At 43.9% G+C, this 22301-nt stretch overlaps 1 protein-coding gene across 9 annotated transcripts in view; it reads right to left on the bottom strand.

Annotated features, from left to right (window-relative positions):
• The window catches only part of Atxn1 (ataxin 1), a 381142-nt gene that overhangs the window by 287381 nt on the left and 71460 nt on the right, over positions 1 to 22301 (bottom strand). The window lies entirely within an intron of this gene.

Genomic DNA, 22301 nt, shown 5'->3' on the forward strand with positions numbered 1-22301 from the left:
AGAGTGAAAATGCCACTTCAAGCAGTTAGTGGATAGTCAGGGGAAATCCCTGGCCTTTCTCAAATGTCTATCTCCTGACCTCAAACAGCATGCTAATGACCAGAACGAAGCTTTCGCACATCTTATCTACATACGCTGCCCTAAAATACTGGAGGTGGGGGGTCAGGGAGGAAGAAGGAAGGAAAGCACAGCCCCACGCTGCAGGAGATGGTGCCTCCTCAAACGAGGAGCCCCACCAGCGGGAAAGGGTTGCCAAACTGCAGATCTTCAGACTGAAGGAAGGAAATAAAGGATTCATAACGTTTCAATGATTCAAGGCGCTGGTGTGTAGGTTTCAAGAGCAGAGAAAGTTTTGTTTGAGATGAAAATTCATCTGATTCTGCTCATCAGAGACTCAGACGGGCTGAGCAAATATTTTTTTTAAAAAATAAAAGGGCTGCCAGGATCCAACCAACGAGAGTACGAGACAGAGGACATTTCCATTTTGCACTACAAAGAGGTCACAGATGGGCTTCTGATGAACTTGGGGAAGACCTTCTCCAGGCGGGAAATGGTTGCTCCCTGGCACACTGAGCGTGAAATGAAGGGTAAGATATGCATGCCTCCCGCCCCACTCATGCAGCTGAGGAGGCCTACACATCAGGTCCGCGGGCGACAGGGTCACTCTGAAAAGGTCCTTTCTGCTTTGGCAGCTTTCAAGGCTCACTGGTCACAGTCTGTGGTTCCAGTGTCTTCCAGTGCTCAGTCAAATCCACCCTACTGTTTGTTCTTTGACAATGGCCATTTGAGAGGCTGGAGACAGCCTTCCAAAGATGCCTGTATCCCTTCTTAGCCTTTCATAAGCTCTTCCCCCATTTTCTTTTAAAAGGCCCAGTGGAGGGCTGTCACCCAGCGACCAGGATCTGGTGGCCACATTATACTTGTAACTCGGAACTCTGTAAAACGCTCCGAAGGTCCTGGGGCCATCACCATAGATCACATCAAGTGACCCACTTTACGAGGGAGGCTGTGCCGGCCTGTCTCACGAGGCTGCTGTGTGGACAGCGGACTTTTCCAGAGCCTTCTGAAGCTCTTACTTTAGGGAAGAGTGAGTGATTCTTCCAAGGGCTCTGGGGTAGTCACGTACCTCTGGTTAAATTGACGTGGACACTTAAATCTTTGGAGAAGACTGCGTCTGCCTCTTGGTTAATGTTTAAACAAGGGGATTAAGTTCAATGTCACAGAATTTTCAGTCTAGCAGAAAGAGCAACTGCCTGGGAATGGCAAAGTCTTTTTTTATTTTCTCGATGCTATCAATACTCGCCGAAAGTGGGGTTGTGAGGATTTTATTAGTTTTCTGAGCAGTTTTCATGAAGTGTAAGGCAGCTCCCACTCAAATGTGTAACAGTAACATATTGATTCAGATCAACATAAGCCAGGAAGTTCAAAGTATGACAAACTGTCTTTAGCTTACCGGCTCGGTAAAAACAGAATTTGGAAGGAAGAGGAGGATTTTAGTAATAAGCTCACTGCAAGTTATTGGCTGGTATCAATCTTTTTTAGTTTTTTTAACTAAAAATAGCTTGTTGCGTTTCCATAGGTGTCACCAACTTTCCATCTTGGGAGGGGTCTTTGCCATCTAATTAAACCTTTGCAAATGAATCTGCTGGCTGTCTAGCTCTTAAAAGTAAAAAAGTACTTTGACGAGGCTCCGGGTCAATCATTCAGGCTCACTTTGACTTAGTAGCCACGAAACCATCTAACACGATATAATATGGCTTTAAAACAGAAAGTTCACCAGTAGCCAAATGCTTCTTTATGGTAGTCTCTTTTTCTGTTTTGTTTCTGCCCTCAAGAAAGAAATTCAATTCTGGATTATATTCTCGTCACCTGTCTTGGAGTAAACTCTATCTGGGAGGGACAGAACTGTTCCATTGTGACCTCCAGGCTTTAATAGCCAGTGCAGGGCTTCTACTGTTCATAGAGAAGAAAAAGAAGGACTCTTCCAAGTGACAATAATTTACATTTTTACTTCTCTCTCTAGATACAGCATCAGAAGTGATTCATTTTGCGACTTACAGCAGACCCTCCATTACACATAGCACAAGTAGGAGATGACTTATATCCAGAGAAAACCACTGGGAATTCTACACCCCCTCCTTTTAAGCAAGAATTCCAATATGGCAGCCCTAGGAGTGTAGCCCAGGGATAGAGTGGGTGCTGACAGCATGCTTGAAGCTCGGGTTCAAACCCCAGCAACCCCCACCCCAGGAATAAGATTTTTCTCTTCGGTGCTGGGAATTAGACCCAGAGCCTTGCACGTGCTTGGCAAGCCCTCCGCCGCTGAGCCGCACGCCAGACCTACAAGAAAAGGACTGCCATATGCATCTTCCCTTCAGAAAACTCTACCAATGCTGCTGCTGACCGGCACAACTGACTAAAGGGAGTGTGTACTCGTCGCCTCCCCATTCACCTATTCCAGCTGATGACAGAGATGAGACCAGAAATCCAGAAAAGAGAAAAAGAAAGACCGGGGTCTTGAACACCCAGAGAGAGGAGAGCACATAGGAAAGTTGGCCATATAAACAAGGATTTCATTCTGGAGGGTATCCTGACAGTGGTTTCAGATTCGATAAGCATTGAGGTGCTAATTTCCTAGACACTTATAAGCAGCAAATCAAAATACACCCAAATAAGCCAAAAAACAGTAGCCTCAGGAGCCGCAAGACTACTTTTCACTCTTACTTTGGCAGATAACTGAATTTTTCAACTTAGGTCACAGCCTCCCTAAGTAGAATTCATTCCTAATTTATCAAATAAATGGACTTAAGGAAATATTTTTATAATTAATTCCCAATTTATATTTCAAGTTGTTTTTACACATATCAGATATTTAAAAGCCAAATCAGACCTCTACAAACGCAAACATTTTTTTTTATTTGCTCTTTATGCTAAATCCAACAATTTGATACAGATTTCATAGGAAAAAAACAAACAGTTCATGGTAAAATCTCCCCTCTTCGGGAAAGGGCATTCACAGTAAATGCTGCTGGAAAAATCAGCTCTTCCTTTAAAACTAGATCCCTACTTTACACCATTTAGAAAATATATTCTAGATCTATAACTAAAAAATAGAAGTATATCTATATACATACATTATAATATACATTTATATACACTTACTTATTATACATATATACAATATAATTCACTTGTATTTATTACACAGGTATATTGTACACCATAAAATAAATTTGATAAGCATAAAAAGGCCTTGTAGGCAGGCTTTTTTCAAGATGTTGACGGTTACTTTAAAGCAGGAAGACACAGAGAATTATTTTGAATGACGTGGTAATCATGACCTGACTTATATTTTAAGGATCATTTGGTCTGTGGTGTGAAGAATAGACCATCAGGGGGCAAAGTCACAAACAGAGCCAGGTGACGTACTGCAGAAATCCAAGCGAGAGACCCTGCCCACAGGCAAATATGGTGACCCTGGAGGTCAAGTCATTTTTGGAACTGGGGACTGGGGTGGTAGCTCAGTGGGAGAGCACTCACCTAGCATGTGAGAGGCATTGGGTTCGAGTCTCAGCACTGCATGGAAGTAAATAAATTTTTTAAAAAAATTAAATGGTGGGAACTGGTGAGAACCTAAAGGAAACTTGAAGACCAAGTCGACAAGCTGCCCAAGAGGAAGAACGGAGCCAAGGAACCCCCCAGGCTCTGACTCCACCACGTCTCAGAACAGAGCTGCCACTCAGAAAGATGGAAAGGGCTGGAGAAGCAGGTGTCCAAGAGACAGGCGAATGGATAAACTTGGAACTTGTGGCTACAAATAGGTAGAGGATATAATTACAGCCCAAGTTTCCATCACAGAGAGCCTCCAGAGGGTCCCCAACCGTCCCACCTTGGTGTTACGTCTTTGTGAAGCCCTCTCCCATCGACAGTGGACTGAACTCAGACGCACTTCCAGGGAAGAGTGTGGTGAGACTAATGGAGCGCCACTTCCAGGACCCGGTGGCAAGAGGCCTGAGGGTTCCACCTTGGTGCTTCTCTCCTGAATCGCTTACCCAGGGAAGCCAACCACTAGGTTGCGTGGGAGACCTGTGGAGGGGCCCCTGTGACCTGCAGCTGCAGCCTGTGACACCTGTGTGACTGAGCCTGGAAGCAGCTCCGCCCCAGGCTGCAGGCTCACAGCTTACTACTATGTCACATAAGGCCGGCAGCCAGAGACAGCCAGCTGAGGTGTGTGGCCGGCTCCCACTCTTAGAAGCTGGGGGAGAATAAATGTTTGCTGTTTTAAGCCACTAAGTTCTGGAGTAACTTGTTACATGTCAGCAGATAACTAGTAGAGTTGCGAGGGGAAGGCCACTCTCAGGCAGCATTTGTGGTTGGAGAACTGAGTCACAAGCAAGTTAAACCACCTGCCCAGCACCACACACTTGCAGGGAGGTGGGGATCAGACTGAGCCACCCAACTCCAGAGCCTTGGCTCTCAGTCACGAGAGACCAATACTCCCCTGGGGAATGTCCCTCCACCTAGGATGTGTACACCAGAGCCTGTCTCTCCCCTGCAGAGAGCTGACATCACAGTTCACCTTGCAGTGGACCATCTGCTCCTTCATATCAATAGTTCACATATCAACACAGCTCTTCTACCTCGGACATCCAAACCCACCGTCATTCAGACTTAATTGCCAAAGGAGACAGAAAGGCAGCCTCTTGCTTTAGTTAGGGTAGCCTTACTCAGTCTGTTTAATCCGGTTGATTTAACTATTAGAAAATGTCCAACACAGTCGGAACATGCTCTACAGATTAAATGTCCTTCTTTGCATGCAAAAGTTCTTCCTTAAACCACAGTATTATAGCCAGACATGGTGGCGCACACCTATAATCCCAGTGACTCCAGAGGCTGAGGCAGGGGGATTGCACGTTTGAGGCCAGTCTCAGCAACTTAGCAAGCCACTGTATAAACAACAACAACAACAACACTGTAGTACTCTCCCCTTATCTGCAGGGGATACATTTCAAGAACTACAGTGTTTGCCCCAAACTGTGCATAGTCTTGGAGCCATATGTATACCTCACTTCTTCTTGTACATATATACCTATGGTAAAGTTTAACTTATATGCACATATAACTTACATAGGTGTATATCTAAAAAATACTAAAGTAGAACAATTACAACAGTAGTCTAGAATAGAAGTTATTTAAGTTTGTGAATTATTTATTTTTGGAATTCTTGTTGACCGAGTAACTAAAACTGTGGGAAGCAAAGTCGTGGAGACACAGGGACTACCGTGCTCCATGGTGAGGAAAAGAAGAAGACACTTAATAAGATGGTCACCGTAATTCCCATGTGGATTTTTCAGAATAACGAGGGGAAATCAACTGAGGGCTGGTGACAGAAAGTGGCTAAGACGGCAGATAATATTCAGTGTTTCCGTAGGAACTGGCAAGACCAAAATGACAAAAACACAGAAAAACAAATAAAAGCCAAAGCCTGTGAATCATGCAAAACACAGTGACTCTTGTCCATTTAATTATTACAACAAGTTAACATGTTTCTGTTTTTTTTTTTTCTGACACAGACATGAAATGCAGAGACTAAAAGACATTATCTCTGCACTTCTGCCTCAACACACATTTAGAATGGCATTTGTCACAAGGAAACTGGCACTGGTTAACGACAGTATTATTCTTATTATATTATTATTCTTATTCTTCGCACGGTTATGTCCACGTGCAATAGCTGGGAACGTGCTTTTGATCCACACTGGTGGAACTCAACTTGGGCGTCCATGGGTCCTTACACCTGGGATTCAACCACCAAAGATCAAAAATATTCATGGAAAAAACTGCACCTGTATTGAACATGTACAGACTTTTTTTCCCCCTGTCTTTGCTTCCTAAACAACACAGTGTAACAACTAAGCACCAAGGCTTTACGTTGTCTTAGGTATCTGAGTAGCACCATTGTATAAAACGGACTGAAGCATCTAAGATTTTAATGTCCTCGGGGGTCCTGGAACCAATCCCCCACAGATACTGAGGAAAGAATGGATTTCTCTCATGTTTTAACTGTTAGCATCGTATCCACAGTTGGTGGAAACTAGGAAACTGGGGGGAAAAAAAGAATCATGAAAAAAAAAAAATAACAAAACCTACAGCCATTTATAACCTTAGTTGCCAAAAGCAACTGTTTTACAGAAGCACGTGAGGCATCACCAAATGTACTTCTGCTCATTTTAAAACACCAAACAGTAGTAGCAGCTCAACAAGCGGACTGCCACCACTTAACCTACAATTTGGACAATTCGTGTAAGGATGAAATTACTTTGTCTTATGACATAAGGAGCAGATGCTACTAATTAACACACAAAAATGTCTAAAACAGAGTTTTAAAAACATATGAGTTTGAAAACACAAGTAGAAACAGCTTCAAAGAGTATAAGCAAAACAGTATAATACGATGGTGCACCGGGGCTGCTTTTTTTTTAGCACAGGCAATCAAATAAATCAACTGGCAAACTTCCACGGGCCATCCTCTAAAGAAAGTACGGACTTACCCAGGAAAGTACCTGATAAATCTTGCTTTATTTTTTAAAAATGTGGAGAAAGCCTATGTCTGTAAACTAGCCAGAGCGCTCGGTGGGATGTCATATTCCACTGTGAAACATTATGCTACATAGAAAATAAAAGGAGGGTTTCAGGATGGGAATAAATTTGAGGAACATTCTTTGAGGGACTTTAATACATTCATATATACTGTAATTCTCTAAGAGCAGAGAAAGCAGGCATCTTGGCCCAAAATATGTTTGACCACAGGACACTTTTTCCAGAAGGCCATCGATAGTTGTTGACCAGAAAAAAACCTTAATAGGGAATGCCTTAACCAGGGGGCCTCAAACTTTTATCTCAAGTCCTCCTTATTCTCCTAAAACTTATTGCGCACCCCAAAGAGCTTCAAATTAGCTAGATTAAATTTAACAATATTTATTGCATGAGTCATTAAAACTGAGAATTTAAAAACATTTGTAAATTTTTTGTTTGTGGGTGTGCGTGCTGGGTATCAAGTCCAAGTCCAAGTCTCTCAGGCATGCTAAGCACATACTCTACCATCGAGTTCTACTCCCAGCCCCTGATAATACATTTAACACAAAAATTAACACGTCCATTGAACGTTACATAAAATGATGTCTTTATGGAAAAATAAACTATTTTCAGAACAAAAAAAATCAGTGAGAACAGTGACACTGGATGAAGTTTTGGCAAATATCTTTAACATTGGCCTTAACAGAAAATGGTTAAATTCTCATGTGTGCCTCTGAATTCACTTTACTGTGGTATGTTGTTTGGTTGAAGAATGCAAAGAAAACCTGGCCTCCATTTTCATGAATTGTGGACACTCTTCTTGTGTATCAGACTCAAGGTGGAATTGATAACCTGGAAACTGAAACACACCAATAAATTCTTTGAAGTGTTTTATATGAAAACTCCTTGGTCTATCTTGTACTTTGAATGGATCTATGATCATGCATGATTTTGCAACATAATTCACTAGTCATTTGGAAATAAATTACATGGGTCTTCCCAAAATTAAAACATTTCATTATATGATGTCATCACACCTCATACAGCCTCTGAAAAAACTCAGCTTCACGACAATGAAGCAGATAAATAATGTCTGTCTTAGTATTATTATAAAACTAGTTGGGGTCTTGCAAGAGTGGGCAGGAGGAAAGCACCATCCATGATAGGAGCCCACCAGGTGATAATCTATGAGACATGCTCATCTTTTCTCTAACAAACGCTTTATCCCAACCTAGACCTTAACAATCCAGCAAGGATTTGTTGTATTCGAAAACAGTCAACTTCTTAAGTCCTCTGCAAGAGACTCAGAAAGAACTTTTCCAACAGATCCACCCCTGAAGTAACATCGTAATTAGAAGCCACTGTCTATTTATTAACAAGTTACCCAGAGAACTACTCAACAAAACTGAGTATTTTGGGGTGTCATGTACACATGTAATAATAGTCATCACCAGGCCTCGAGCGTGACATCCTCAAAGAATATTACATCCTTTTAGACTTACCAACTATCCTAGTGGTGGGCATTTTATTCCCACTTTTTTTTTTTAAGAGAGAGAGAGACAGAGAGACAGAGAGAGAGAATTTTAATATTTATTTTTTAGTTTTCGGCGGACACAACATCTTTGTTTGTATGTGGTGCTGAGGATCGAACCCGGGCCGCATGCATGCCAGGCGAGCGCGCTACCACTTGAGCCACATCCCCAGCCCTTATTCCCACTTTTTGATAAATTAAGAAATGAAGGCACTAAACAATGCAAAGTCAATGAGCTAGATAAAAATGTGACAGATCAAGGACATGCCACCAAGCATTCTCTCAGGCCTCACTGTTACCTCCTTCTCAATTAATAGTTCCTAAACCTCAGTCATCTGGAATCTTCCTCTGGCCGTTAGTCCAAGATCCTGAACTATCCTCTTCATTTTCTTGATTCAAAAGGAGGAGCGGCTTCATGAATTGGCCCAGAGCCCATCCTCAGATATGCAGAGAGCAGAAAGTTCCCTCACCTCCTCTGAGCAGACTGGTTATCCATGGGAAGAGCAACCTCCTTCAAAAGCCTCGTGCGCCTGATGCTGCGAGGTTCGACCTTTTGCTTCTTAACAGGTCACTGGGCTAGAACACTGATAACGACGCTCGGTAAGCACAACTCAAGGCACCCTCAGCCTGTGTTCCCATTGCTCCCAGGAAGGCATATTTATGAAACAAGCCCAACAAAAATGCCAGGCACCCCTAAGGCACTACGGGAAGGCAGGAGGTGGCATTACCCTTTCCAAGTGCTTTTGTTTTTTTGGTACCAGGGATTGAACTCAGGGGCACTCCACCACTGAGCCTCATCCGCAGCCCTATTTTGTATTTTATTTAGAAACGGGGTCTCCGTGAGTTGCTAACCACCTCTCTGTTGCTGAGGCTGGCTTTGAACTCATGATCCTCCTGTCTCAGCCTCCCCAGCCGCTGGGATTACAGGCATGAGTCACAGCACCTAGTGTTTCCACCGAGTTATACTCCCAGCCCCTTTGATGCCAGGCTGACTAAAACAGTGCTTTCTAACCTTTCGCTCCTCCATGCCTTGCCCATCATTTCTCTCATCTCAGACAGCTTTCCTTCTGCTAGCCCAGAGCCAATAAGACATACCAAGTACTTTCTAGGTTATTCTTCATCATTGTTCAGTGCCAGGCTCCAGACATGGGTCCTTCCCAGACTACTCCGTCTCTCCCCTCCCTCCCTCCCTCCCTCACCCTATCCACACAGGCTCTCCTGCACACCCTCTGCCTGGGTGTTGTGTTGCCTCCTTGGTGAGAGTCCTGTGTCTCGAGACGGTTCTTAAGACGTTCCAGAAGATCCCTCACAGCACTTCACACAGCGATGAACACAAAATGTCACGCAGGCTCCCGTCTTCCTCTAATTGGTTGAGGACAACAGAACATAAGCGTGGGTGAGTGTGGCTCGGGGTGGAGCACACGCTTACCATGCACAAGGCCCTGGGTTCCACCCCAGGGAAGGAAGAGGAGGAGGAGGAAGAGGAGGTGGAGGAGGAGGAGGAGGAGGAGGAGAGGAACATATGCATGTTTTTTTATGTCGACTTTATTTTTATACATCTTTCCCTTCAGCCCTAATTAAGCACGATTAGCAGTGTAACTCATCCAGAAGCTTCAGATATTACTAAAGAGAACCGCAGTCTCCATAGCTCAGCCAAAGGCGTCTGCGGAGAAGTTGCACGCAGGGCTGTTTCTGACATCCTCAGGGAAGGGACTTAATTCTGTCCTAATGTGAACTGATGTGAGAAGAGAGTGGGACAGCTTAGGACAGACTGGGGGGTAGGCCCATCCATCTGCTTTTATCACACCTCTGTGCGGGTTAAGGAGACCACTCTAAAGGCTCACGATCCAGTGACCATCACCAGCTCTAACTGGAATGGTGGATTCCATGTGGAAGCTCCCTCCCTGGATTGACACCCTCATGCCTAATTTCTGCCTTCTTTTAAAACCTAACATCCTGAACTTACCCCCTGCCTTTTTTTTTTTTTTTTTTTTTTTGCATACATCATTCTTGGTGGAAATTTTCAACCACCACAAAGGTGGGGGGAAAGGGCGTGGCATCCTTTTGACTTCTTAGTCATATTTCCTGAAGTTGCCATTTTAGTGTATTTAAAATATTTACTTATGGCAACATTTAAGTAATTATAGTTTGTGAAACACTCTTCTCTTTTTCCATCTCCGTAGACCCCTCCGTGTGCTGTACCACAGAGAGTTTTCTGAATCACCGTCACTGATCTGCGGAGGGCTGTTGTACTTATTTGGTGAAACACCAAACTCTTCCCATTGCTCTGGAAATCCAAAGGGAGCCATCTTAAGTCAGCAAAACTTAACTAAATTGCCTTCCACATTACACACTTGCTTCGGCTCGAGGCTTGCACTGTTTTGGTCAGCCTGGCACCAATGTGACCAAAATATCCACCAAGAATAACCTAGAGGAGGTCAGGTTTATTTGAGGCTCATGGTTCAGAGGTCTTGGCCCACAGAGGGCTGACTCCATTGCTTGGGGCCCGAGGTGAGGCAGAACATCATGGGGAAAGGACCAGAGAGGAGGGTTGCTCTGCTCACGGCAGTGTCAGGAAGCAGAGAACGGGGGAGAGACGGGGAGATGTCCCCAGTCACCCGCCTCCTCCAGCAAGCCCCACCTGCCCATCGTCACCCTCCAGTCCATTCAAACTAGGAAGGACTGGTTACCTGTGACTCTCCCAAGCCAGTCATTTCCCTTCTGAACCTTTCTGCATTAACACGGGAACTAGGGGGAGACACCTTTTGTCTGAACCATAACACTGTCCCTTTGCCTCCCTTCATGTCTACAGCAATGCAATATGTCCCCACCCCATGCTTATTTCTGAGCACCTGACACCCCAGACCAGACCAGCCAAACCTAGGGTGCCACTTTTTATGATCCTTAACCAAGAAGGGGTCAGCTGAAATTAGTGAAGCAATGGCGGGGGTGAGTTGGGTTCCTGGGTCCCATGGCGTCTCAGTCCACTAGGTCTGCTCTTGGTATCGGGACATCGCCAGCTATCCAACTCTGGCAACACCAGGATCAACCTTCTCTTTATTCTGCCAGGTGAGCTGGTACCTAAACCCATCAGTTAGTTCTACTTCCCAGCTCCACCACCCAGAGCCTGCCTCTGTCTGCCTGCTGGCACTCCTGGCTTGGCTTGCCCTCCCCCATGCCTCCCACCCAGAAGTCCAGCTGCTCACATGGTCTGCCAATCAGCTCTCCAGAATGCCCCAGAGTGGGTGCTGGAAGACACAGACACAATCCCTCCTGAACTGTTTCCCCTCCTCTCTGGTTTCAGTTACTCACACTCATCTGGGATCCTAAAACATTGTGCGGAAAATTCCAGAAACCAACAATTCCTAAGGTTTGAATGGCATGCCGTTCTGAGCAGTGGGATGAGATCTCGTGCTGTCGCACTCCGTGCAAAGAGCAAGAGCAGAGGCGCTTGGCAATCGGGAAATGCCAGGGAGGAACCTGGAAGCAGCAAGAGTGTGGAAGTTCTCAACTCCAGCAAGGAAAGAAAAGAGATCCTACCCCGAGCTTGCTAAGGTCTACAGTACAGGGAGACGATCCTCAGAGACCAGGCCTGCAGAACTTTGATGATAACATATTGTTATAGTTATTCTATTTTACTGGTAGTTATTGCTGGTAATATCTTATTGTGCTTGATTTTTAAATTAAACTCTATCACAGGGATTGATGCAGATGGAAAAAAGCATAGGCTATAGGGATTTGGTATTACCCACAATTCCAGGCATCCCCTGGGGACCTCAGCATCTCCTGCAGATAAGGGGGCCTGCTGCATTCCCCAAACTGAAAACCACAGGTAGCAACGGCAGGCTATTTAAACTGCCACAGGAAGGGATTACGTGTAAAGTCTGTTCATCAACTAGTTTTTGATCTCTCTACCCCCTCCCTTCCTGTTGCCAATGGACAAGAAATAAGATCTCTGGATAAAACAGACGAGAATATAGGAAGAAAGGACCAGAGCCAACATGCCATTCAGATTTCTTTTGGGGTCAGTTTTTTATTTTTTATTTTTTTTTTATTTTTGGCACCTGAGATTGAACCACATCCCCAGCACTTTTTATTTTTTATTTTGAGACAGGGTCTCACTAAGTTGCTGAGGGCCTCGATAAATTGCTGAGGCCGGCCTTGAACTTGCGATACTCCTGCCTCGGGCTCCCAAGCTGCTGGGATTACAGGCATGTGCCACCACACCCATCTTGGGTCCGTTTTTTAAAAAACTCATTTTGACTTTTAATCATTACAAATGATCTTAGAAGCATGGCCTGCTAGGTGCTGCCAAGTGGTATTGATATATTTCATTACTTCTTGAAAGGCCACATATTTAAAACACTACTAAAAGTCAAACTAAAGAAAATAAAATGATTTGGGATATCTCTGAGGCAGTTACAAAAACAGAAACAAATGTTATTTTTAAGCTCTGCCTCACTGTAAACTGACAAGATATGAATATGAATTTCATGGAGTAATGTGTAATAACTGCTTCTGCTCGTCACAACCACATGCCAACAACTCAATTTTGTATTTCATTTTGAAGATACATGTGGAACATGTAATCTAGATCACAAACCATCCTCATTAAAGTAAATTTACTCTGGCTAATTTTTGATAGCATGACATCATTAAGATGAAAAAAAAACTTAGTAAATAACTATTTTCAAATTGGCTTCCATAAAATTCGCTGCTAAGTTATACCTTTCTGATGACACAGTGGTCTGCATGTCAGGTCACCAACTCACTTGGGAATACAGGCTTTGTAAATCTAGGCATTTGTCAGCAGTAAGAAGAATCCAGTATGGATCATGCCCTCAAGAAGTTTACACTGCATCCAGGAAGAGAGTTTGTACACAAATGGCACAATTTCCTGGTAATGCAGTATAAGAGAGGTACTTCCAAAGCTGTGGAACTTCAGAAGAGGAAATCATGTTCCGAAGGAAAGCGTATCTAGAAAGTTCTATACAGAAAGGAGGCCCTAGGGACTAGGTGGATGGGAGTTCTGAACTCTTGAGTTTCTACTCCTAAAGTGAAACCAATCCATTTGTTTCTAGAATTAACATTTATTGAGTAACTACTCTATTGTAAAAATCATAAATGGTATCACTAAGCTTCCAAACAAACCTGTAATGATAGCCTGGTTATAACTGATTAAAAAGGAAACCAGAGCATATATTAACATTCCCTAGAGTCATTAATTCCTGCTGAACATCAGTAAGCCCAAATCCTGTTTATATCAACGTAAGAGTTAATCACACAGAGAAGATGGCACTCTTAATAAGAATACACAAGGGTCAACATCATTATATACTTGGATATGAATATGGATGAATATAAGTGATTGATATATATATATACATATATATATATTGATTGATTGATATATTGAGATATATATATATATATATATATTACAATGCAACTAAAACAAGAAGGTCAAGAACTTGAGTATATATTCATTTGACCTCTGACATCAGTATTACACAATGTAATTTCATTTTAAAACCAAACTACTAAGATGCAGCTTTGTTTTAAAATAATTATTCGCCTTTCTACAGCAACACGCTCAAATGTGCCTCAGGAACCTTCTGTGTTAGCTGCATGGCAGGAGGGTGCTCATGAAGAATGAGCTCCCAGAGGCTGGGGGTGCGGCTCAGCGGTAGAGCAGGGGTTTAACAGGGGCAAAGCCTGAAGGCCTGGGACCGGGCCCCAGCCCCACCCCAAGCTGCGTACTCAGACTCTTAGGGCCCAGAAATCTGGATGTTCAACCCGCAGCCCGTTCACCCCCAGAGAAGGACTCAGCGGCACAAGTTTTAAAGCCCCGGGTCTAGTGTTTCTCTCTACTTGCTTCCCTCTGGATTCTCTCTTTCCGAAATGGGTCTTTGCCAACTTGAACAATTACATTTCAACATCCTCCAAATGTTTTCTGCGTCACGCTACGTTAACTAGAAAAAAAAAAAAAAAAAAAACATGCTGCGTCTCAAACACTGAAGAGATTCCACGGGAAGGAAGGAAGCTGGTTTCCCATCCATGTTTACAGCCTCCCCCCTTTTCTACATCTCGCTCAAGACAGCACAAGGGGGCTCTGAGGGCCTGGGGGTCTGTGGTGGGCAGACTCAGGTGCCCCTAAAAGGTCCACATCTGAATCCCCAGAACCTACAAATGGCTTCCCGCGGCAGGAGGGATTTCACAGACGTGACTGCATTAAAGATCCTGCAATGGAGAGGTTATTCTGGAATATTCTGTAACCACAAAGGTGTTGAAAAGTGTCCGCAGGAGGCTGACAATGGAGGACAGGCACAGAGGAAGAGGACATTGCTGGCTTGGAAGCTGGAGGAAGGGCCAGGAGCTAACGAGTACAAGTGGCCTTCAGGAACCTGTGAAGGCAAGGACAGGGGCCCTTCTCCAGAGCCCCGGAGCTCTGCTGGGACCTTGCCTTCAGGTGCTGAGATTTCTGTTGGCTTCCTGACCTGCAGAACCAAGAGACGCGCGTGGTCCTGCTTTAAGCCACCGAGTCTGTGATGGATTGATGCAGGTGCTTTGAAGAAAATAAGCTACTCAGGTCACCTGGAACCCAAAGGCCATGACCCAGCAACCCACACACTACAAACAGGACATGGCCCAAACAGTTGGTTTTCAAGCCACTCCGCCACCTCTTCTGCATCTCTTTTCTGTCCTGTTCTCCCCATGGCGTCCTACAGCTTGTCTTCTCACCTCCCATCAAGGCACTCTGGTTTATCATCTCGGAAATGAGAAAAAGGGGCGGGCTGACGGACGGGTTTCTCCACCTCAGCACTACTGACACTTGGAGGCAGACCATTCTTGGTTTTGGAGGACTGTCCTGGGCACTGAAGGGGTTTTTGCCACAGTTCTGACCTCTGCTCGCTAGAGGCCTCTGAGTTATCTCCACCAAAAAATTCCCCTGGGTTTGCAAAATGTCCTGGGGGTCGGGGGTGGACCACAGGCAAAATGGCTCTGGCTGAGATCCACTGGTATAAGGCATCTCCCAGTTCACTGGACAGTCTCTCCACCAGTCCCCTCCCACAGAAGGCTGAGTACCCCTTACCTGGAGTGCTCGGGACCACAAGAGTTTCAGACATCTAAGTTTTTCAATATCTGTGCATAAATAACAAGAATATTGTGCGTGTAGGGGGGTGAAACCCAAATCTAAAGACAAAACTCAAGTAGGTTTCATTCACACCTTTCACGCAGGTCATCACCTGAAGTTTGTTTTGCCCAACAGTTTTAACACTTTTCTTCATGAAACAAAGTTTTGTGGTGTGGAAGCTCTTCACCTGTGGAGGCATGTTGGTGCTCCAAAAGTGTCCTACTTGGGAGCGTTACAGATATTTGGATGAGAGATGCTCAAAAAAAAAAAAAATATATATATATACACACACACACACACAAAAAAAAAAAAAAAAAATACACACACACATTCTCTCTCTCTCTCTCTCTCTCTCTCTCTCTCTCTCTCTCTCCCTCCCTCCCTCTCTCTCTCTCTCTCTCTATCTATCTATCTATCTCAAGTTGCAGCTGGTCTCATGCAAATGAGTTTCCCAAGAATTCGTCTGTTTGGCATTTCAAACTGGCTCTAAGTCAGAGGCAGACACAGCCATTTTTCACTGGCCCACTACACTTATTCCCAGCCACAGGCGACCATGACTGCTCCACAGGGGCCCTTGGGACCACCCTGCCAAGGAGCCCAGAGGCCAGTGCCTGCCATGTGACTGTTATCCAGAGCCCTCTTCAGCTCGCTGCAGTTCCATTACCTGGATGTGGTTAATAAAAATCCTTCTGTCGGGAGGTTCAGTGCAGTGCAGATCAAGCAGCCAGATGACTGCCTGGAAGCCTGGCTCTGGTGACAGAACAGATGTTTTGGAATCAGATCCTGAGAAACGGCCACTGTCCTGGAAATCAGCGTGGCTGAAGAAACAGATAATTTCCTCCACCAGTTCTCTCCAAGAAAATGACTTAAAGATGTTAAAAGATCCTGTTTTGGGGCAGTTCTGAATTCTGCTCAGACTTTCAATTTCAATTTCAAAATGACAAAGCAGGAAAGCAGTCATATGGAAATGTTGCCTCCTGTTTGTACTGAAGTCTTCAACCAATGACAGTTTCCAAGGTGGGAGGCTCAGCTCGCAGTGGGTCCAGCGGAAGGCTCCAGTCCCCAGGTGCTCTGCTGTCTCTGGACGGAGGTGCTGGGTGAGGAACAGACTGGCGACTTTGCAGAATGTGCTTCCAGGAATGTTAGCATAGACATCCAGGCAACTCTGGAAACCAATGGCTTTCTAACAGAACTTCACTGTGACCTTTCGAGATTAACCCTCGGGCAACCACAGCCATATTAATCAGTGCTGAGACTCCAAGTGCATTTTCTCTCAAAGGCCCTTCTCCAATTGCACCCTAATTTCATAAAATCTGAAAAGAATATCACATGTCTCTGAAGCACTAAGGGCCAAGGTCCCCAACCCAACAAGCTCATCAGGACTTCTCCCTTTCCTTCCTTCCGACATTCTACAATGACAGTGAGAGAAGATGGAGCTTTTATGGAGTGATATTGACCTTATGGCAGTCAACATACAGTACTGAGGAGGAGGCTGAGGCAGGAGGATCATGAGGCTGAGGCCAGCTTCAGCAATTTAGTGGGGCTCTAAAGCAACTTCATGAGACCCCCTGTCTCAAAATAAAAATAAAAAGGTCCAAGGATGTGACTCAGTGGTAAAGTGCCCCTGGGTTCAATCTGTGGTACCAAAAATTTAAAAAAAAAAAAAGAAAGAAAGAAACTTTTTCAGGGAGAGGTAGGGATGAATCCTTTATGTATTTAAAACTGGCACCTGAGGCATTGCCAGGGAGAAGATGGTAAGGGAGAGGGCGGAGAGAAAGAAACAGGGGCATCATTACGTGTCTCCTACCTGCCAAAACATCTGCAAACTCAAGTGTTACATTCTGAATGACAGTGTCAAAGCGGTGACCCCTTGAAGCCTGTGCCTCCAACCTGGCCTCGTTCCTCACCAGAGTGAGATCCTGGCATTCTACAAGAAAGTGCGGGTGAGTCTGCACTTTGGTGAGAATTTCTAAGAGATGTTTTACTAACTTTCATTGCCCCCTTTATACAACCAGTTGCAAACAGTCATGGAATGCCCTTAAATGCACTGACGAGAGGTTTAAAAGGGCTGAGGATGTGGCTTTGAATATCTTTTAGCTACAACATTTGACCTGGACAGTTAGCTCAGGTATACAACATACCTATAGAATACACATAAAACCATGTATTCAAATCATGTACTAAGTAGCACCTTACTTCAAAATCCATCACTGCCAGCATTTGAAAACCAGCTCTTGCTGCTTTTCACACTAATTTTGTAAGCCCTTGTAGCTGACGGAGAAATTAAAACATTCTATTTCTTCATTTGTGTTTGCCAGGTACCTATTTTATGCTAGGCCCAGAGGATTGCATGTGAATAAAATATGGTTCCTGCACTCTGCATCTAGAGGTAGGTAGAATAGATAGATAGGCGCATGCCTAGGCCATAAAAGAGGGAAACCATAGGAGAAGCAGAAAAGAGATTTTTTTTTTCTATAAAAAGAACATACGATTGGGTTTCAAATCTCGTTTCCAAACTCAAAAAGTATATTTGTGGTCGTGGTGAGTCAATCTCGGTATGATTGTTTCTGGCTGGAAACGTCTCTCTACCAACTACAAAACTGGTCTCCTCTCTGGAATGTTCAGCTCGGAGAGGAAGGTCAACGCCAACAGCAATCACCGATTTCCTCCTGTCCCACGGATTGGACATATCTTCAGGCTCATTTTCTCCCACATTCTCTGCATCCTCCACAATACTTTGTATCCTTTTAGATCTGAGTGTTTATCTCAGTTTGCTATTTCATTTTCACTTCCTAGTTAACATTGAAAAAAAAAATGTAACAATGAATAAGGTCTGAGTGGCCACAGTCAGCAAAGGACCACAGGAGATGTAAAAAAGGAACAAGAGGTTGTCCTTGCCCTTCAAGGATCTTTCCAACCTTATCAGGGAGAAAAACGTGTAAACAACATGGTGTGAATCCAAGGGAATATAGGGGAGGGCTGAGTCTGACAAGCCAGGAGACCCAGCAGGCGGAGCGCTGGGAGCTGCACACAGGCCTCAATTATGTGTGCTGCAGGAGGGGCGTCTTCTATTTTTACATTCCCCGCCGCAGAATGAGAGTTACTGAAAATCCCACCTCGATCAGCACACGGGAGGCACCTAAAGCTCAGCCACTTTACTCTTTTTTTTTAAATTAATTAATTTTAATTACGTAAATATGACAGCAGAATGCCTTTTGATTCATTGTACACAATTGCAACACAAATTTACATTTCTCTGGTTGTACACGATATAGTGTCACACCCTATGTGCAGTCATACATGTGCATAATGATATCCATCTCATTCCACCGTCTTTCCTGCCCCCATGCACCCTCCCTCCCCTCCCTCCCCTTTGCCCCATCAAAATTCCTCCATTTTTCCTATGCCTTCCCCCCCTCCTTTATGGATCAGCATCTACTTATCAGAGAGAACATTTGGCCTTTGGTTTGGGGGGACTGATTTACTTTGCTTAGCATGATATTCTCTAATTCCATCGATTTACCTGCAAGAATCTTGGCGTGGAACCACCATTTTACCCAGCTATCCTACTCCTCGGTCTATATCCAAATGACTGAAAAATCAGCATACCGTAGTAACGCAGCCACATCAATGTACACAGCAGCTCCATTTGCAATAGCTAAACTGTGAAAGCAACCCAGATGCCTTTCAGTAGATGAATGGATGAAGAAACTGTGGTATATATACACAATGGAATACTACTAAGCATTAAAAGAGAATAAAATGATGGCCACCTTATTCTTTAAAGCCAAACATGCCACTGTTATATTTTTAATACACGGATGAGAGTTTATTTTTTCCACCCTGATTATTTTCTGTGTTTATCCTTAGGTCTGGGTTGATTTTTAGTAGCTTCTCCCACAAAGAACAGGAATATAAAACCTGTGTGCGCGAAGAGTTGTTTGCAAATCCTATGTATTTTACCCATTCCACTTGGGCCTCGCTTCGCTCACAGCCGTGAAGGGCTGATCCATTTGTGTTAGAGTCTGCCAAAGGCCACTCTTCTTTTGTGAGTCACATATGAAGATTGGTCCTTTCAAGAAACTATCTCCTTTCAAGGCGGCTAAACGTTCACCTGCATTTGTTTTTCACTAGGTGACTAATTCTGAATGTAAGCAAAAGACAGTTGATCAGATTCAGATACAATTGTTCACAACTTTCTGTGACTGCTCTTAATTCATTCCGCTTTTGTTGGTCACCACACCCTATTTTTGTATTGACGGTGCACTTTAAATTGCCTGTGCAATTTTTAAAAATGATGAGGTTGTCTGAAAAGTGCAGGGTGCACTTGAATGAGATTGTTTCCTTACAACTTTTTCAGTGGCTGGCTGCCTACGCAGACCTGCTGCTCCAGCCAAAGAGCTTTTCCTACATTCAGGTGTGATCATTTCAGATGCAGCTCTTTGATCACTTAATGTTAACAGGAAACAATTTTTTTTATATTGAACCGCATCATTTTAATTTTGCCAATCAGGAGTGGGAGAAGTCAAATTGATGGATCCATACCATGGGGTCCAAAGCAAGTTGGTTTACAGTACTATGCCAGAGACACAAACAAAATGGGCACAATGCCAACATTTAAATTACTTTCAGGATTTTTGCTAACATTCTCATTTGTTCATAATCTCTTGGGCATCTAGTTTAATTTCCTTTGATTTCAAGAAAACATACGTGTCTCTATCAATATTGAAGTCTTAACCCAATACTGAATATCTCTGGTTATTTAGGTGAATCTTATTTCAAATTCTGACTATAATGCCATACACTCTACTATGCCAATCATTTTCGTTTTCATTTTCATTCTATCTTTTGTTGGTTTTTGAAGCCAAAATGCTACTTTCTTCTTTACAGACGGCTGGATGCGCCGTGCTTACGGGGGAACCTGGCTGCTCTGGCCGGTGCACTTTCCCAGCTAAAAATGGGAAACCAAAGACAGAAAATTGAGTGGAAGCCTGGGGTGGGAAATTCAGATAGATTTTTCTAGAACACTTTGAACACTTCTTATGAATTAATTTTTCTAAGAGATCTGAATTTTAACACACTAGTCATTTTCTGATTTGAATATAGGTAGACACCACTGCTTTAATTTCACACACACACACAAAAATGAGGATGTTATGCTACCAAGAGAAAAGGAGAAGAGGAAAGAAAAGGAAGGGAAGGAAGATGGATGGATGGATGGATGGATGGAAATCAGGAAAAGAAAGGAGGAGAGAGAGAGGGAAACCCTGAAGAGTCAGTTATTATGTGGGAGCTTAAGTTCAGAAGCTTGACAAAAGTCAAATACTGTCCAAATTAACTTGGAAAATTCCTTTGGCTTGCTCATAAAATGCTGTAGCATGATTCTGTGTACAGAGCTCTTTACAGCAACCCTCAGGTAGAGTGAAGTCTGAGAACCACTAAGCTAGACTACTGGGAAGGACTCAATGGGAGCCCACATGTAAATGTAGCATTTCTCCATTAAGTGAAGCCCCGGAACCCCAGAGGGAAACAGGAGGATTCCATAAAGAATGGCAAAGTGCATCTGGCAAGGGTTTTTGTTGTTTGTTGCAGTTCCATGGTAACGAACGCTCAGCTTCTCTCTCTTTTTAAGTGCTAGGGCTTGAACCTGGGGCCTCATGCATGCCAGACAAGTGCTCTATTCTCAAGCTGTAACCCCCACCCCAACATTAAAGCTTCTTTAAAACATTAATTTACCAAATAATATAATTCAAGGATTATAGCACCCGTCTTGAATTATAATGTTGTAGTAACTAAGAGTAACTTTTAAAATATTTCCTTTGAAAAAGAAAACATTTAAAAAGAAACATTTAATCTAGTTGCTGTATTATCTGTCTTTAAAAAAAAAAAAGTACAACAAATAAACATCAAAAAATTTCCAAGGCCACCCTTTTCTTAGTTATCCTAGGTTTGGAGTACTTTGCCCCTTGTCTCCCACATCCAATTTGGACAATAAATATCCGAATTTGTAAAGTTTAAGGAAGTATGAGGAGGCCACCGCCCTGCTCGTGGCTCTGGACCCTGGCCTTTCCAGTGAGCGCGGACCAGAACCAAACCAGGGGAGGGTCAGAGTGCAGAGCTGCAGGCAGCCTGGGATGAGCTAGCTGATTACCGAGGCACCTAATGCTTCCAGGGGCCCCCAAAACATCTGGCCCTGAACATGTCCTTCTGCTCCTGCCTTTTGTTGGTTACCCTCCCTAATCCACGAAGTTCTGGGTTCCAAAATAAATTTTTATCCATTGTTTGTTCAGCTTCTTCTGCTGAATCCTGCAAGCCTCTTGGAGGAATAAGAAACTAAGGAGCACAGACTCGACCATGAGCAGTTCATTCATCAGATCCTTCGAGGAAAGTAGGACCTAGGGCAGCTCTGGGGCTGGGCTGGAGGGGAGAAGGGAGGTGTCACCAGAGACAGGGAATGAGGGACAAGTTCCAAAACACTTAGAAAGCTGATGACCATCCAGCACTCCAGTGGTTTAAAACTTAAAGTGAAATGGCTGAAATGGATGGAGGCCATTCACCATTATTTATAAGGAAGCCTTTTGGCCAGGCAATTCTTAAATAGCCAGACAGAAGCCTAAGTATTACCATGAATGTGGGACATGGAATGTGCCCAAGGACTTCCCCCGCTTTACCACTGAACCAGCGTGTGCCTAAAGAAACAATCCATGTCGTTAGTTTAGAAAGCACAACATTCCATCATTCATCTTATTTTTAGGAATGGTTGGAGTTATTACACGAGTGAGAAGCTAGCTTCCAGAGATTGGGCGGTTTCATCAAAAAAATTAAATTATGGCTGAGCTGAGAGATGGACAATTGTGTCAAAGCAAAGTCTGTGTGGGAGGGCTGGAGAATTCAGGAGCGAGCTAACAAATTCCCAAGGCAAGGAGACATGACAGTGGGGACCCAGTTTCTCCTCACTGGACAGTGTGCCCCAGACACACGGGTCCTTTTCTGTTACGCTTCATCTCTCATCACATTCGGCCTCTGTGCCTCTCAGGTGGACACTGTGGAAGGACTGGT

The sequence above is a fragment of the Ictidomys tridecemlineatus genome, chromosome 8 (assembly GCF_052094955.1).
Source record: "Ictidomys tridecemlineatus isolate mIctTri1 chromosome 8, mIctTri1.hap1, whole genome shotgun sequence".
NCBI classification, from domain to species: Eukaryota; Metazoa; Chordata; class Mammalia; order Rodentia; family Sciuridae; genus Ictidomys; species Ictidomys tridecemlineatus.